General features: G+C 42.7%; 1 long non-coding RNA gene across 1 annotated transcript in view; it reads right to left on the reverse strand.

The window, feature by feature from the left end:
- The window catches only part of LOC144120490 (uncharacterized), a 276,226-nt gene extending 265,015 nt beyond the window's left edge, over positions 1-11,211 (reverse strand). Inside the window, exon 1 of the long non-coding RNA XR_013312447.1 lies at positions 10,896-11,211. This is a non-coding gene — a long non-coding RNA (uncharacterized LOC144120490). The remainder of the gene's footprint in view (positions 1-10,895) is intronic.
- Positions 11,212-18,745: the final 7,534 nt, after the last annotated feature.

An 18,745-nucleotide genomic window follows, 5' to 3' on the forward strand; every position in this document is an offset into this window, starting at 1 on the left:
TTGGCTTTAACTTCACAGATAGGGCCAGTATATAATACCGGAGCTCCACTTCATTCTTTAGCCAATTTTTTCAGCATCTGTTTTAGACTGTTTCTTTTTCAGCTTGCTAAGCGTGTTTAATTTCAGCAGACATTTCAATGGCCCTCATTTTGACGCCAACATTAAACTTCTCCCACCTTCTCTGTCTAATTTTTCTTATTACTCAACCAAACATTTTCAGCCGTTCTTTGTTTCTGTAATAAACGTATCATCCTTCAATAATGTTGCATTGAATTTACACAGGTCTTAACTAAATGTTGACTGAGGTGTCTCGTTCTTCCCCATCGTATAACACTGGTTCCCCCGTGTATTTGTCGCAAATTCCTACGAGCTCGAAGAAAATGTAACCTCTATCAATTCTTGAGTTGCTTCCTCAGTGAAACATTGTGTAGTGAGGTTTCAATCCACCCATTGCAAACTGTGTGACATCGTGAAGAGAATATACTTTTCAACGTTTTCTTTCAATAAAACAGCACTTTCGCTTTCTACAACCGCTCAGCCTAATCGGTCATCCTCATTAATAAGTACACAATTTAAATCGCATAAAAGAATAACAAGTTTATTGCGATCGATGTCCGCACTGAGTTCCTCGATAAACAAAAGCTGTTCGCGCCATTTTGTTGCAGCATACACACAAACTACTGTCAATTTTTTCTCACCGTACAACAGATTACACAACACAAACCCGGGCATCGTGCAACTCACAACTTTTTTTGCGAGCTGTGAAGACAGTACTTACCAGAACATAGCCTGCTGACGTCCCCACTAGATGACTTCCGCACAAGTTATAATGCGACTCGAACAGCGCGGCCATAGCGCATGTCGCGCTCTCATTGTCCACCTTTGTTTCTTGCACAGAAAAAATTCTAAGGTCTTTCTCGTACAACAGACGCTTCTGTTGACATCGCTTACGTCTAGCTGCTGCTCCACGCACGTTTAACGCGCCGCATTTTATAACTCTGACTGAGGACAAGTCACGCTAAAAAAAAAAATTTCTGAGGGCACTTAAGTCTGCTTACGTGCAGGAATGCGAAAGCATGAAACTTTCTAAAACGTCGGTTTTTCCATGATGATAGTACGCTTATTGTTATATTTTCACTTTTTCTTTATTTTATTAGTTTTGATTTGTTTATATTTTATTTTACTTTTATATATATTTATTTTCGTATTTTTTTTCTTGTTACTTTTATTCTGTTTCATATCTATTTTATTTCTTCTAGTTTTGAAGACGTCATCTTATTGACAGGTGAGGCGGAAAATTCCTGTGAACGGACACTACCGGCGGACTCATTAAACAAGTAAGGCTTTCGCCTTAATACTGTTTTGGAGTAAAGCTCTCATACAAAGGGAAACTCTTGTTCAAAAGTCGGTTGCCACACTATACTCTCGAAACTAGGAACTCGGTAGTGGTTACAGGCTTTACATTTCAGACGTGTGGAAAAGGAGCACCTACAAATATCCAAAATTAGAAGTGACAATGTTTCGAGATAAACTGTTCCTTGTCTTCACGAGTGCGTTCTGATCTACTTTGGAGGCAAAAACACTAAACAATTTTTTTTGTGCTTTCGCAGCTAGCGCAACAGGGGCATTTACTTCAAGCATTTGAAGCTCACGAAGCAGTCAGCAGGCGTTATCTGTGGCCTGTATGCGTCATGTCGCACCAAACTCAGTGGTCTCGAAAAACTGTGTGGAAGGAAACGCCACCGGGAAGGCTTTATTACTATTAAGCTAACCGCACTGCAATGAACCTCGTAAAACAGTTTTATGGAGCTTTCGTAGATTCAGATGTAACAAAACATAGACAAGTCACTCGGACCACAGTCAAATATTAATAATAGAGAGCATTGCCCTCTGGACCAAAGAAAAAAAAACATTGAAAATGTATTTGCTAAACGTTCTTCAGGTCAACAGACATCATATTGTGAAATGGCCGAAGTGGTATAAAATTTCGAAATCATGTTTAGACTTTCAACCGAGTAACTTTCTTGGCCCTCTATTATGTGCTTAGGAACTATGGCAACTAAGGAAAGACAAGCAATGTTTTTATATCGTATGCATGTAGGGAAGTTACGGATGCCGCGACATAAGCGTAAAAAATTATTGCAGTAACGTGGCCTGACACCGAGCTACTGGAAAATCCCGCGTGCCGGCTAAACAGCGTGGAGCCTCGGACTAAGTAAAGGGATTGTTACCTTTTCTGAAGTAGAAAGTGTATAATAAGTCTTATTTTCCGTGTTTCCTATAGTTTTTTTTTTCTTTCGTGCCTGGAGGTTATTTTTGCACTAGTTAAATAAGAATTAGGTGAACTAGCAATTGGGTAAGGCCTACAGCTTTTACCCAAGTTTTATGACGCTGATAGGTTAAACAAGAATTTATTGCGGCAGCATAAATTTTCCCGAAGACTTGAATTTACGACAGTTCCAACCTTTTTTCGGGCATGCTGCTTTTGGAAGATAAAGTGAAAACCACTACAGACGACGAAAGTGAGGCAAAACGCTCTCATCTACATGCACGCCTTAAACGCCACGTACGCACTGCGAGATCGCTTTTAACGAGAAGAATATGAAAATATATGGCGGAAATAAGATGCTGTCTTCAATAAAATCAGAAAGAACTGCTTCTTTCTGTTCATTCCACGCAAGAAGTGCTCGTAAACTTTGTGCAAGGGGTATTGAACTTGTTCACGGAGCTTAGCAGGCTAAACTTACGAGCGTTCAAAAGCGTGAGCCAGATTCGAAGTGCTTTTGTGTGCTACTTATGTACTTAGACAAAGGGTTCAAAAAATAAAACACACATTCTGTAGGTTTAGTTTTTTTAGACAGAGAGCGAAAATACGTGAAATGTTCAGAAGCCATGAAATATTTTACAGTCTCGACATTGCGATTATCTTTCGGCGTGCTCTAGGAAGATGTTTACGTTCTATTTAAATAAACGCATATTTGTTTATTGTGATTTATTTTGGGGATGTGAAACTGCTCCGTCGAGGTGGTGTTAGCGTCTCCTCTATGCGCAACTCTATCTCCCGCGTACACAAAAATGCATATCTAGTAGCAATTCATACGTCGTGGTATGTCGTTAATTGCGACTCTAAATGCTGCTATGAGAATAGCTCGTCAGAACATTCGCACAACTCATTAGATGAGTTGTTTCATAACTACATTATGTAATCTAGAAATTTTTTCAATTGTTCAAGCTAAAATCTAGAACTTATCAGCCTGCTACGCACAACTAGACTATGTTGCCAAAGATATAGGCGAGATTTATTTCCTTACAACATCCGGATGTGTTCTTTTTCGTAGTGACGCATTTTTCGCGACCAAAGTTCAGACTATCTCAGAGGTGTCTCAGCTATTCGGCTCTAAGTGAGGCTTAAATTATTTTGTTCTGCAAGTGGAAGATTTACAACCAGAATGGCGCATCAGCTACTTCGTCATTGCACGAGGCTTTGATGTTGTTGTTGTTGTTTTTCTTGGCAAGTTATTTCTGTCACGGGATTACAAATCTCAGGCGTACGAGATTGGCTCCAAGCACACGAATTTTCTATGGCATCGAAATTATACACAATGATGAAGATGATTTTCTGCAAAATATAATTTAAGTGGGAACGAAAACACTTGTTTTCTCTCTTGATGAGCGGCAACTTGATAGCTTCGTGTCTGAGGATGAAAAAAAAAATTCAGTTATCGCTGACGGATGCTGCACCGAATATACAAACGTTTTCAGCCGACTATATTACTTGAATTTCGATCGAGTATGTTCTTAGACGTAAGGACTCGAGGTTTATTGAACAAATTACTCAAATTTACCTGCTCTAAATCCTATCAAAAATATTCGCATTTTTGACAAACGTGTCGATACATATTTGTTCATTCAAGTTCGAGCAGTTACAACTATGACGTAACGGCACTGCGTGGCTGAAGGCAAGACGCGCTGTCTCATGCTACAAAAAGCGTGCTCTCTGTCACGCCCAAAAAGCTACTGATGAATTTCCTTTTATTCTGCAGAATGAGTGGACGGTTCTTACATACATACATACATACATACATACATACATACATACATACATACATACATACATACATACATACATACATACATACATACATACATACATACATACATACATACATACATACATACATACATACATACATACATACATACATACATACATACATACATACATACATACATACATACATACATACATACATACATACATACATACATACATACATACATACATACATACATACATACATACATACATACATACATACATACATACATACATACATACATACATACATACATACATACATACATACATACATACAAGTTTTATTCTCCACAAAGAAGTGGAAGGAGGCGGAGGGAAAAGCCGTACATTTGCGGCTTGAAAAATCCTCCGCCCCCTTACAGTGCATACAGCAGAGCGGGACAATAGACAGTCACATTTTTTTTTTGTTGCAAAGAGGCAAAAAAAAAAAGAAACAGCACTATATCGCATCACAAAATAAAATAAGCCTAAATAAGAGTTTCAATAGAACACTGGGTTTGGACTCCTGGAAAAACATTTTTTGTTTTTGAAAAGTAAACAATGCAATGTAATTGACCATAAAGATAGACCTGTGCGTTCATTCACAAAAAAGAGTATGAGTAGCAAAATATTTGTACATATTGGGAAGAGACATATTGGATACATCAGCGCCTTCTTTTTCTGCAGCATTCAGTAATCGCGGAAGGTTATACCGGAGTGTTTGTTGTCCATAGGCAGTACGACATTTTGGAACTTTCCATCGTTCTGGAGTTCTGGTGCTGTAGATGGGATAATTGGGTTTTAGTTCTGCCATTTCAGTAAAAACTGTACTCTCTCGTTGGACACTTAAACGGTACTGCCTGCATAATTTGTATTCGTAAATATTTCTTACTTTCAATAAATTAAGCGAAGCAAAGATATCTGAAGAAGGCGCTGTGTATTCAACGTTTTCAATTATTCGTACTATTTTTTTCTGTAGCCTTTCAAGCTCCAACAGATTAGTTTTTGTTGATGTTCCCCAGACTAAGTGAGAGTAGTTTAGGTGGGAAACAAAGAGAGCGTTATAGACCATTAGTTTAACTTTTTTTGGAAGAGTATAGCGGTTGCGATTTAAAATTCCAGTTATGCAGCTCAGTTTGCTGATTAGACTGTTTACATGATCATTCCATTGTAAAGTTGAAGTAAAATATACCCCTAACACCTTGACAGTATCTACCACATCAATGGCTGCGGATCTAAACATTACGGTTCCTTGTAACGAAATTTGTTTACTTTTTGGTCGGAAAATTACCACCTTTGTTTTGTTTGCGTTAAGTTTTAATTGATTGCTGGAAATCCACGAGTCCAATTTGCGCAGAAAAATATTTGCTTTAGTAATTCCTTCAGCTTCAGAACGTGATGGCACCAAAGCACTCGTGTCGTCGGCATATATAACGAACTTGGTATCTGAGCAGATGTGTACAATATCGTTAATGTACAAATTAAATAGGACAGGGCCTAAAATGCTACCCTGTGGGACTCCTGAAATTATTTTTTTTCTGTGAGAAATGAAACCATTTATGTCGACATATTGAAATCTATTTGATAGATAACTTTGGAGCAGGGCCAAAACATGTCCCCGGATACCATAATGATGCAGTTTTTCAAAAAGGATAGTATGACTAATATAATCGAAAGCTTGGCTAAAATCAACAAAAATACCGATAACAATACATTTCTCTTCAAAATGTTTTAGAATATATTCCTTATGGTCCAACAGCGCCAGCTCTGTAGACCTGTTCCTTCTAAAGCCATATTGCGAAGTAGTTATTATATTATGCTTGTTGCAGAAGCGCGATATTCGATCTAGGATGATTTTCTCGAGACCTTTCGAAAAGGCAGGAAGAATTGACACCGGTGTGTAGCTAGATACATCATTTTTATCACCTTTCTTATATAAGGCTATCACACGGGCGACTTGCATTTTTGTTGGAAAAACAGCTGTAGAAATGCAGAGATTAAAAATATGCGCTAGAATGGGGCTGATTATACGTATCACATACTTGACAGGTCTTATTTGTATACCATCTGCATCAACACTATGAGAATTATTTAAACTCAAAAAAAGAGAACACACTTCATTTGCATCTGTTGGTTCAAAAAATATTGTGCTAGAGTTTTTCTGCCCTAAAGTTTTGTATGATGTTGTCTGGTTTTTAGTAAAATCTCTGTTAACAAAGTAGTCATTAAAAATATTTACCATTTCTTCTCCTTTTACTAATTGTCCTTCGTGAAAAACTTCTTCAACTATCTGTTTTTTCTCGCTCCGACCCATCAGTGCATTTAAGTTATTCCACATTAAGTCAGTGCGCTTTACGTTGGAACCGAACATATTCTGATAGTAGAGTTCTCTTGCTTTTCTTAGCTGCTTAGTCAAGTCATTACGAAATTTTTTGAACGTAGCGAGATCAGATGCTGTACGAGTTCGCATAAATGTTTTAAACAGACGTTCTTTCTTTTCAATCTTCTTCAATAGGTACTTTGTCACCCAAGGTTTTCGACATCTCTTCCTCCTTCCTCCTTAATTGGTAAGAAGGGCTCCATCGCGAACTACGGTCGTTTGTTTACCTTTCGAGCTCATCCGAGAAGCGATGCCTTTTTTTCAGTTTGGCAATATTTCGCTGAATATGTATTAGATTCGTGTCGAAGGTAGGCCCCCACAAACCCTCCATCTAGATGCTTCCTGCGCACGCAACTATATTTTCGCCTCGCATTTCTGAGCCTATCATCCTCTTCAGAAGTTATTGCGCCCATGAAATACTACAGTAGCCTCAGAAAGTGAACATCCAATGCTAAAGAAGGAAGAGATCTAAGGTAGATGCACTATTTTACCAAACATGACGACAGCGTGATTTCGTGTTCAGGATTTTGGAATGGATGACGTCGTCGAGCTTGCGAGAAGCGCTTGTTTTTGCATTTCTGTTAGGCCGTGCAAAGCACTAACGGTACTTCAGATTTCTAAGCGCTAGCAGTGTTGCCCCGGGCTTAGCTTGCAATGTTGCACCTCTTTTTTTCGTGAGCCCTGCTAAACACGAAACTATTCTAATCTCCGAGTCCCAGGCTCCAATGAATGCCATGCGCGTTTTATTCAGCAATAATAAATGCAAGAAATGCAACATTTTAATCTCTCTACAACTACAGCGAAACGTTCTAAACAAAATGACACACACACACACACACACACACACACACACACACACACACACACACACACACACACACACACACACACACACACACACACACACACACACACACACACACACACACACACACACACACACACACACACACACACACACACACACACACACACACACACACACACACACACACACACACACACACACACACACACACACACACACACACACACACACACACACACACACACACACACACACACACACACACACACACACACACACACACACACACACACACACACACACACACACACACACACACACACACACACACACACACACACACACACGCGCGCGCGCGCGCGCGCGCTTTAATACATGGGTGTTGGTCGGTCTGCCTTGCTCGACTGGGCTCTCAGCGTACTATCTGCAGAATTAATTCTTGGACTACGCTTGAAGGAACTGAGGCTAATATAGTCTCCCTGAATCCGTTTGGCGCGAAGCGAGCAATGCAGCCTGTTTTATTCCTGTTTTGTTTCAGTACATCTCCGTTTACAAAATTATTTTCAAGCTTAGCTCATGTGCCTTCATACGTTGTTCATATCAAAACATTGTTGTAACCAGAATACTTGACCGGGGTAGACAGTCTTCCAAATAGCATTTTGTTCTCGACAATGCAAGCTTTTTTAGAATTTTAGTTGACGTATTTTATGTACCAGGAGCTTCATACTATATATAGCCTTTGAAATGGACAAATTGTTTTTGTTTGGGCAGATTTATAAGCACGGTTTCCAGAGAAACAGGCCAAACATTAAAGCAAGAACAACTTCAAATCCATATATTGTGGTTTTGACTTTGGCATATATATAAGTTCTGTTTTCAATAAATCAAACCAAACACTGAAAGAACGCAATTTCAAATTCTTTTATTGCAGCGGCTTTGTGAGGATACAGCAGACGTCAACTGGCTCTTCATCCTTGCTTGCAGTCTTGATATAATTTGTAATCCATCGTCAACTAAGTGTTGAAAAAAAACATAGAAGAATCAGTAAAATATGTTGTGGGTAACAACAATGTTTTTTTAAGTGAGAGCAAATAAAACTCACTTGAGAAGGAGAATGATCATTGGGAAGACAAAAAAAAAGCAGACAAAATACACTGGGCCACTTTGGGAGCAATAAAAATAAATCAAAACACCATTTCATACTTGCACAACTCATCCCATGATTTCTAAACGATAGGCCGGCTAGTTGACGTTCACACCATAAATATTCAACAAGTAAGCAAAGTACAGTGCATCAAGATCACTGAATTAGATTTGCATGAAGAGGCAGCATGTTTTGTTTCAGTCTACTGAGGAAAGAAACATGCTAAAGGATGAAGCTGTAATGAGTGATGAATTGCATTAGATAAGTGCCCTGAAACTAAACACAATCGTCTGAGGTACTGTTTGTCCGTGAATGAACCGTGCAGTATTCAGTCACTTCAATTGTTACTAATTACTAGCGAAGACAGCAATAGGAGCCAAGAAAAACGCATTAATGACAGAGCCGTAAAAAAGTAAAACCAACTTTACTTTTACTAATAAAAGCATCTTACAAAGGTCAGTGTGCGTTTATTTGTTGAAAATGATTCCAGCAAAGTTAAGACGCCAGTCGTCTGAACGGAAGCGGTAGCTATTAATTGGCTGCGGCATACGCGGTACTTAGTTTAGGCGTTGAGTTTCGTTTCACTGTCGCACTTTGTGTATAAACTATTAACTACAAATTAGCCAGCCAGTCAATCTGCACCGTGTGTCAATTAATTCCATGGTTTAACTTCGCTTTCGAGGAAATTTTCAACATTTATTCTTTGTATTCTATTTCCTACAACTTGTAACATTATCAAGCTGAGCAGGCAGCTCATTATACGCAGAAATAAGCAGCATTTTGAGAGCCGTACATCGAAAGGAAACAATAGGGTCACCTGATCCAGGTGCAGATGAGATTGAGAGCGTAGCGATGAAAAGAACTTACTCTCCGCACCACTTCCTTCAGCCAACCTCCTTTGGTGATACTATACAGCAGCTGGTTCCACCCGCATTATCTGCTGCTTCAGGTCTGCGGGCTTCATGGCAAGATATCCCATGACGAGTGGTTCAGTCACTAAGCCTCTCAGCATGAGCGGGAACGTTTCCAATAACCATTTTTATTGCATTGTGTACATGGCTCCACAAAATCTCAAAACAATAAACAAACAAAAAAGCAAGCGAGTGGCTGCCAGGCAGCTTGCAGTAGTGTCATCATCATCTTCATCAGCCTGACTACGCCCACTGCAGGGCAAAGGCCTCTCCAATGTCTCTCCAATTAACCCTGTCCTTTATCAAATTCGGTAGGTTGGGACACACAAATGGTCTACATTTGGAGACCGTATACAGGGGGCTACCATAGAGAATAAATACGCGTTCTCTCAATGGCACAGTAGTACCCCAATTACTGGCTCCGCCTTCCGGTTGGTATGAAAGTCTGGTAATCTTCAATTTTGTTTGAAATGCTCCTCAAAATGCCACCTAAAAGGTAACACAACCAGGGTAGACATGAAATAGCTTGCATTCTGTAATTTCTTGGGAAAAAAACGAGAAAAATTGAGAGGACGGTTAGCACTGGTTAACGCGAGATTCAGCGACTGCTTTTAAGACATTTGTACTTTATTACATGTTGTTGAGAGAATATAAGAGCGACCTCACATCTGTATAGTTCCAAAGCATGTTTTTTTTTTTCCACGCCTAGTCGTTTTTCTTCTAGGTCAGCTCTGCAGTCCACCACTCTAAAAGCGCAGCGTGCCGGTGATCCTGTCCTCGGGCGGCTCATTTTGGAGCCGCTGTCCCAGATGAACCGTACGTGCGACTTTCCTCCGCTCTCGCCGTACCCTTCCTCCTCCTTCAGCGGTAACTACGTCCCATGTGGTTACCGGGGTACGCCTTCCTACCCTCTCACCACAACCTCCTGCTGTCCCCGTACCCTCCTTTCATGGCAGTCGCCCTTCTCCTCCTAGGGTAACTAGCCTAAGGTTGGTTTTTCCCCTCCTCCTTGCACGGTTACCGCTTTTCGGAGGATTACCGTTGTAACCATCCTTTGGTTGCGACTTCTTACACTTTCACCATGAAGCTTCCTTCCATGGTCACCCTTCTCGTCCTTCCAGGATAACTACCCTCCGTTTGGTTTCTGTGGCAACCACCGACCGGTTGCGTGTTCTTACGCTCTTGCCATGCCCTCCCCCTATCGGGGTAACCGTCCCCCGGTTGGGGATTCCTCCACCCTCTCGATACCCTCCTCTATACACGGTAACCACACTTGGGATGGTTCCTGTGGTAACCAACCACCGGATGTGCATTTCTCCGCTCAAGGCGTACCTTCCTCCTTGCACGGCAACCACCCTCCAAGTAATACCCATGGAAAAGCACCCACCGGTTACGCCGACAACTACGACAAACAACGACATACTATACGATGCGAATCCCAGGAGCGGGTGCTTAACAGCTTTCGCTGTAAGATAATCTCCAGCACGGGCATTCGAAATGCCGTCTTACCCGTCCCGAAAAGCAACGCTATTCCGCGACGGCAGTTTAATGAAATGAGCATGACATCAACTTACCGTACGTCCTAGCGGCTTCGTCATATGTTTGGCCTTTTTATCATACCCTTTCACTCATTTATCCTTCTCATTAACGAGGGGCCACCAAGCCGGGAGGATGGTACTAGCTGGATACAGCACATGGACCCTTACAGGTAGCCAGGATCAAGATGACTATGACGGACGTCAGCGCAGGCACTGGCACTGAAGTAGACTGCACAAGTGTTCGCAGCACTTCCCGAGACGGCACCAAAAACCCTCGGAGCTGTGCCACCGTGCTCACAAGGCGAAAGCGGAGGCTGCCCTTCTGGCACGTTAGCGGACATGAAGTGAGTTGATTTTAGGCTGCGTTCCAATACTCTAGACGTCTAACAAGCCGTCTAGTGTGACGTCTAGGAAGCAGTCTACATGTCCATGTATTGGAACTTGTCTACTGCTCACGCCGCCTCGCGGCATAATAATGCAACTAAAGCTTATGAACAGTTGTACTACTATTTTTCACAAACTGAGCAATAACGATAATTAAAAACGTGTTTTCAACAAGTTTACACATTTCTTCTGCAATGACTTTGCGCGTAAACCGGACTGGTGGATGTGCCTATCGGTCAGTCTACTTGTAGCAGACGGGGCCGCTCTCCAAAGACGACGCTAAAGAGATATGCGATTATTCTTTTATTATTGATGCTAAACTGTACATGCTCCTCGAACGTGCTCGTCCAAACGGCCCTGTAAACATAAGAAAGAATACGAAAGACTGTAATCAATATGCGCGAAATGCGATACGGCTAATATACACTGCAACAGGAAAACACATGCGTGACATTAAACCTGCTGTCTGCCGTACGTGGCACTCGGAGACAGCGAGAGACCTAAATACAGCAGCGATCTTTAATCCTGCAAAGACTAAAATCAATTCGCAACATGCCGGTGTATTTGTTCTGAGAGTGTAGAGATAAAAAATAATGCACGCGAAAGAGGTGATGCCACTAACACAGCAAGAGAAGAACACATTTGTTAACCGTCACGCCAGCCGTCTTAACGCCCGTCGAGGAAACCAACGACAGCGACGAGTATTCTCTAAAATCAAGGTATTAAGATCCGGCATCTGACGATGCCAGATCACGTAAACATACCTACAGCGTCCGCTGCTGTAGCAAAGCTCTCAAGTGCACGATTTTCTCCTGCGTGATTCACTGCTAGGAATCGCACATCCACGAAGATTAATTAGCCACTAGTTTGCGTACCAAATAACATATTGGAATGACTCACATTTTTCCTTTCCTATACTCCGTGTACAGTCCGACGCCCGCAAGAGCACGACTCGCTCATCCGCGTACATCAGCTCCGCCATCTTTAGACAGCAAGTTAGCCTGCATCGATGTGGACTTCGGCGAAGCAGTCTTATGAGACTGCTTCGCCGAGAAATGGAACGCGTCCCAAGATGGCGGCTGTCCGGCTAGACGTCTAAGTAGCTGTCTACTTGGGAGTATTGGAACGCAGCCTTAATTCTTTGCCGCAACTCCGGCACTCGCCGTCGATTTCTGCACACCCCTCTGTCACGTGCTCGGCTCCTCGTCGGAAGAAAGCGCCATCCACCGGTTGACCATGGAAACGAGGCATCGGCGGGCGCGTGTTTCGACCGGACCGCGCCGGTACCAGCGGCCGCGAAACGGCAGCTTCAAAGTTGGGTACTTTTTTTTTCTTTGCGTAATTCGCAATGCCGTCAGCCCTGCGGCACCTGCCTCATAACTGGTAACTAAGTCACGCCAAGACACCGACATCACGTCATCGCCTTCTCACCAACTCTAATAGAATACTGCAGCATGCGCCTGACCTGCAAGAAGGTGCTCTTCTGACGCTAAAGAGGTGACGTTGCTGTCACCTTGCGGCACAGCGTAAACAAACTGTGAAGCGCAAGCGGCAGTGTGTTCCTATTCCCTTGAACAGCCTTTACACATTTATGCTAACCGAGGTGCTAGCCGTTACGGCAAAACTTCCTCGTAGCCAGGCGTTACTTTGCCAACGAGGTACAGCCTGTGTTTATCTGGCAACAACGATATCTTCAGATCACGTGATTCTGACCGCTACTATAATGTCCGCTATAACCTTGAACCTGTACCTCACATACAACATGTCTACAGTGTTTCTGAGAGCACGGCAAGGGGAAGAAGAAAAATATGCTTAAGCCTGCAATGCCCAGCGAATTACCTGCAATAAAACATGTAAAAATGAAAATATTTTTATCTCTACGCAGAGAACTGCATTAATTGGCTAACATAGTTCAATATACAGCTGTTTCAAACATGGGTATTCAACAAAATAAAAGTCTCAGCCAGAGATGCCGGTGACGTTGTCAAAGGATAGATTCATGAAAAAGTTAAACCTACCTGCAAAACAGCCTAAAAAATCTGCGATCGTAATGAGGCACTCGCAGAAGATGGAACACTTTTCAATTTTGCTCTTTATTATATTGCATGATTGCATGCGACTGCGTATTTGTACGCAGTTTTGTCATCCTCAGACATTTAGAGATGATTAAAGTTAGTTGAATTCAATTATGCTGCAGTCGTATTTCTTAATACATCTGTCGGTCTTTTACATTGATGCAGCCATTAGCTATTAAAACCTGGTAGCCAATAATATTTATCCGACGTTTCTAATGTTAGAGGATTAAACATATTTCAGTACTTTCCGAAAGAATCGGTCGTCAATTTTATTGCTTTTTGCGTGAACATTCTCGGCAGTACCATGGTGCCTCCGCGCACAGGGTTAGCACAGCCTCCCTTTTCACACTCGAATAATTTGTGCTGAGCGTAGCGACGCTCTTGACGGCTTGTACGGGACAGCGCAAAAGGGGGAAGGGTGGAAGGGGGGAGGTGTTGAAGAGGCCTGATTCCGGCAGTCTTTCCGCCACACCGCGATAAGGATGTGACGCCAACGCTTCCTTCACTGTGTGCGGCTGTTTGTCCCAAGCTCGACGCCAAGAGCTTCCGGCCCCGCAGAGCGGGCCGGACACAGGCCGGAAACTTCCGCGTCGCAAACTTCTGGAAATGTCCTGTCGCTTTTTTTGTTTACTAGCACACACAACTCCATCGTCAGTGCCGCATTCTGCTCTTTCGCAGATGTCTCGCAGTTCTATAGCGACTACGTTATGTAGCTGACTTTCTCCAGGTGCACTGGATCCCTGCTCGCTTAAATGATTAATTCTGAGAAAGCGAAAGTTTGTGCTAAACTGCGCGCCTGCCTGTAACGAATTGTTTTTGCAAAATCAATTACAGATGAGACGTGCCCCGATAAAGCTTACAGAAAAAAAAAACAGCACAGTAAAGGCGGTCTAAGACGTGTAAGTTCGAACGGACTGCAATCTATAAAGGTTTCGGGCGCAAAAAAAAAAAAGGCCAGCCGGAAGCCTGATAAAGGTACAGCTGGCACGCTCCAAGCAACTGGCTTGTCTAACAGAGCAATAGATTTTCGTGCTTTACGGAAACGACTTATACTAATTCCTTTACAACAATGCGTTGCCTCTATCAGCCACGTCTCTACTACCATGAGTTTGTACTAAAGAGAGAAACTCAGTACCCAGTAAGCTTCTTTGGAGTACAATCATGCAGCAGTCACTCTCTACATAACCCGGTGATTGTGGCACGGCTGCTGACTGCATCAATGAATTTCAAGAGACCCACAACTCATAATGACATAATTGAAGAAGCGCGAAAGAAGAAGCCCGAAGGTGATACGAAGAAGGGACAAGAAAGGGCGCAAAAGAAGCTCTTTCTCCTATTGACTCTAGTGATCCTAGTGACGAGTACACTGGACATAAAAATATTATCGCATTACGAAAAAGCTACTCATAACTAGGGCAAAATTTTAACCACATTGTTTCGAAAAGAATTTAATAAATTCGCGCGAATTTGTTTATTTGAATTGCGTGAATATAAAGCTTTAAAATAAATCATTTACATGAGCACGTCGCGCGCGGCGGTTGCCTCGTGGAGAACGCCATTACTCTGTGCTGCCCTCCTAAGAAGATGCGACCGAAAGAGGAACTGTCAGGATCTGGATATTCCTCGTCTCTTCCAGAAGCCGTGGAAATGTTTTCGGTTTTGATTTAGGCTTTGTTTGCTTTTTATCGTTTTTTATGTCCAGTGTACTGGTCGCTGGGTTAAGAAAGGGTTAAAGAATCAGAACAACAAGAAAGGGCGAAGCGCATATACACCATGAAATCGTACCAACTAGCCCCATTTGAAGCTTTGTTGACGCAGAGAATAGTTTGGGGAATTTTTCTAGCAGCTCTCCGCAAAGCAACAGGCTAAAACTATAGACGTAAAATATTGTGCTTTTGTTAATGATTGCATTAGCAAGTAACGTCATTAGCTATGTTTTTTAAACAATTCTTTTCGCTGGCTAGCAAGAGGGTAATTCCTATTAGGCATACGCTCAATAAGGGCGGCGTTGTGTTGCGCGTGAAAATATCGAACGATATGAAACGCAGCAGGCATGGCAGGCTCAATTTGTAAACCTTTCCGCCATGTCAAGAAACGTTTTCCAAGTTTCAACCCACTAAAAATATCGAGCGTAAAAGCGTAACGTTTTGAAGACAATGACAAGCTTTTAGCAGCGTTCCGGAGAGCCAGCTTTTCATTAAGTAAGCACTGCAGAGCGTGCCGGTTAAACGGCACGGCACACAGGTGACAGGCAAACTACAAGCCAGTCTGAAAATGATCGATAAAGTTCCTCTCGAAAGACCTCGTACCGCGCAGGAGAAATAACGCGCATATCTAAGAGCTGCGCGCAGAGATCGATTTGTTGGGCGGTGATCTGCGCCGCTTTCCTCCGAGTTTGCTTAATGGCTTCTTATCACTCCCCTGCGGTGACAAAGAGCTGCGCGCGCTTAAGTTGGCAGATTTGCGCTTTCTTCCGCTAGCATTATGGAGTGCGTTGCGTTGTTAACCCATAGGAGAGCTAAGCACGAGGGACGACAGAGGCTGTCGAACACGGCACACCACGAAGAACGATGACTGAGTGCACAGCTGCCGCTACTTCGAATCTCCACTTTTTTAGACGTGCAGCCAATACTTTACTCGAGAAAAAAGAAAATTATTTATCGCGGCTACGTATTAGCTTAATTGCTGCGGCCTTTTGCAGCCACCACAGGGGCTTGAAGAACAAGATTAATTTTAACTGTTGTACAAAACGCGAGTAGGAGCAAATAGAAAAGAAAATGTTCAAAACTCTTCAGCTCTCGATTTTGGATAATCGTCGAGTGACGGGGATCAAGGAGGAGGAAACAAAAAACCGAGAGAACCGCACGGTATTTGAACTAGTGACACCAATTGAATAACTAGCATGTATTATTTACCGCCATAACACCTTCTCTGTATTCCTAGTAGTAGCAGGAGTAAATATGAGGTACATTCTAATGCGGCTTTTGACCCGTTTTCCCGCTGATTGATAATACAAACCAGTGCTTGAAACCTTAAGCGAAGAAGGATAGAGATTATAATAATTCCCATTTAAAAGCAAAAGTAATCTCCGTTTGTTGTAATTTAGACACTTCAAGCACAATACAGACAAATGCTTTTATTCACGCGGAATTAACTTTCAGGCAATACAGGTAAGTGTGAGTGTGTTTTCGAATCTTTTTTACAACCGAATAAGTAATAGCGCCACTCACTCACAGTGCACGGAAGTACACAGGGAGTGGCACGTACAGTACACGTAACATAGCTATTCAAAGAAACTCCCCAACCTTTCAGCTACTTTGTGCACGAATAAATGATCGCTACACAGGTATTTAATGACAGACTTAGCATTTTCTGCATGCATTTCCTGCGGTTGACACTATATATGGAAAAGTAGGAGGAAAAGAAAAATTTTCAGGGACTCCTTATTACCTTATCTGTTAGCAATTCGATATCATTATAAGCTGTGAATGCTTGTACCGGAAGAGATCTCACTCCCGGTCTAGAGACGTCATTTCCCTCCAGCCAATGAGAATTATTCGCTCTAATGACGTTGCTTTTCTCCGGCCATCGGTGTTTATCACGTCTAGTGAAGTCACTCCCCTAAAGCAATGGGCGAATTTTATGACCAGGGACACATTTTCTTCCTGATGAGGCGTTTACTGCGCTCGCATTAAAAGCAAACTACTGATGAGATGCCTAACCTTGTAACAATGTTTTGCGTGTCATTAATGAATGCTTGGTAATATAATGTTCGTTATTTTTTCTTAGTTTTTAAACATACAAAAAACGATTAAAAATGCATAGCATCTGTAATAATTGTGGCATGGGTACCCTGCTCCAAGCGCCAGACATCTAAACGAAGCACCTTAGTACTCTTGGCGCCGCACGACCTCGTTGATTTTGATGACCGCCCACGTTGAGACCAAAGCAAGAGTTACCACCCATGGCTGGAAATTCCGCTTCATTAGCGCAGTAGAAAAAAAACGGCGAAGTTTCTCGGTCCACCCTCGCAGCAATAATCGCACACTGCAAGCTCGTTAACATGTCTGCTAGCCTTGCAGCTGACCGGATGTCGAAGACCTGAGTCAGCTGTTTGCGACGCAATAACTGCCTAAGATCAATTACCAAGAGAACGATTATCGGAGCTACGCAAAGAGAGGGAGTGGCGACGGTGAGATATTACCCATGTAGGAAGCGAAAGGCCGATTAAACGTGTTCTCATTTGCAAGCGACCAATGCGAAGCAAGACAGCTGACCTGAGGTGCACTATTCATAGCAGCCTTTACCCTGCCTTCTGCGAACCTTTCAAAGCTCGCCCATCACTAAGTGCAAGTATGTAGTCACGACATGACCAGTCACCAGTTGCGACGGATGACACGCCGAGGTTTGCCTGTCTATCACACCACTGCTGCTTTGCTCATCACCACCTAATAACTGCACACAGCGTCAGGTTCACCTCCGATACACAGAATGAAATTTTCGGCGGATATATTGCCATCAATGACACTGACTGTTTTTTATATATATAAAGCTGGATAGTATTACTTGCGTAAACATAGGTGGTCAGATATGAAGCGCATGGTAAGAACCAGTGGAGTGATGTTGAAATTTAAAAGAACGTTCTGCACGAAACTTTACAGGGTTGTTATATCATGTCGCTCTTCTAGTTTACCTAATGTGGAAGTAAAACAGCATTTAATAAAATGGCGTTTCAAAGAATATATCTTCTTCTACTCGAAACATACTTGCATATGCGTCGGAGGCCGAATCTGTGCGTGTAAAGGGCTCTCAAAAGGGCTCTCAATTAAGGTGCAGTACTCCAGTAGTGTTAAAGGAAGCCGCTTCACGAATGTCCTCCAGAACCCGCTTTTGTAGAGGCACCCAACCTCATCTTCTCTCTCTCTCTCTCTCTCGCACTTTCTGGTGCGAACTATTGAAATAAATCAACTTAAGCGATCATTTCTTCCACCCCTGGCCCTTGCGCGAGCACGTTTTCACAAAGAGCCCCCTCTCCTCGGCATGGACCGGTTCACCTAAACGTGAAACAGGTGTACACCTAGCGTGTACTCTTGTCATCGTAAAGAGCAGCGTCAGGACCATTAAATTGATTGCGTCGCTGCCTCGGGGAACTAAAAGGATTACTGGAGAGCATTACTGAGGATAATTAGCCTAATACCCCCGGCGTGCGCCCGGCTTCGGTAATAACCTCCTTTCATTCAGCCTTCGTAGTTTACTCCAAGTTGAAGGCAGCGCTCTTTGCGCAGTGAAAATGCATGGGGGATAATACTCTGCGGCGTACAGGCATTAGCGTTGTTGGCGGAGTCCAGATAGCTCGTAACCGAAAACCATCCTCACCCTTAAGGGCCATGTGGGGCAACGGGAGCGCAACTCGCGAGAGTGTGACGA

Source organism: Amblyomma americanum, chromosome 2 (genome assembly GCF_052857255.1).
Source record: "Amblyomma americanum isolate KBUSLIRL-KWMA chromosome 2, ASM5285725v1, whole genome shotgun sequence".
Classification (NCBI taxonomy): domain Eukaryota; kingdom Metazoa; phylum Arthropoda; class Arachnida; order Ixodida; family Ixodidae; genus Amblyomma; species Amblyomma americanum.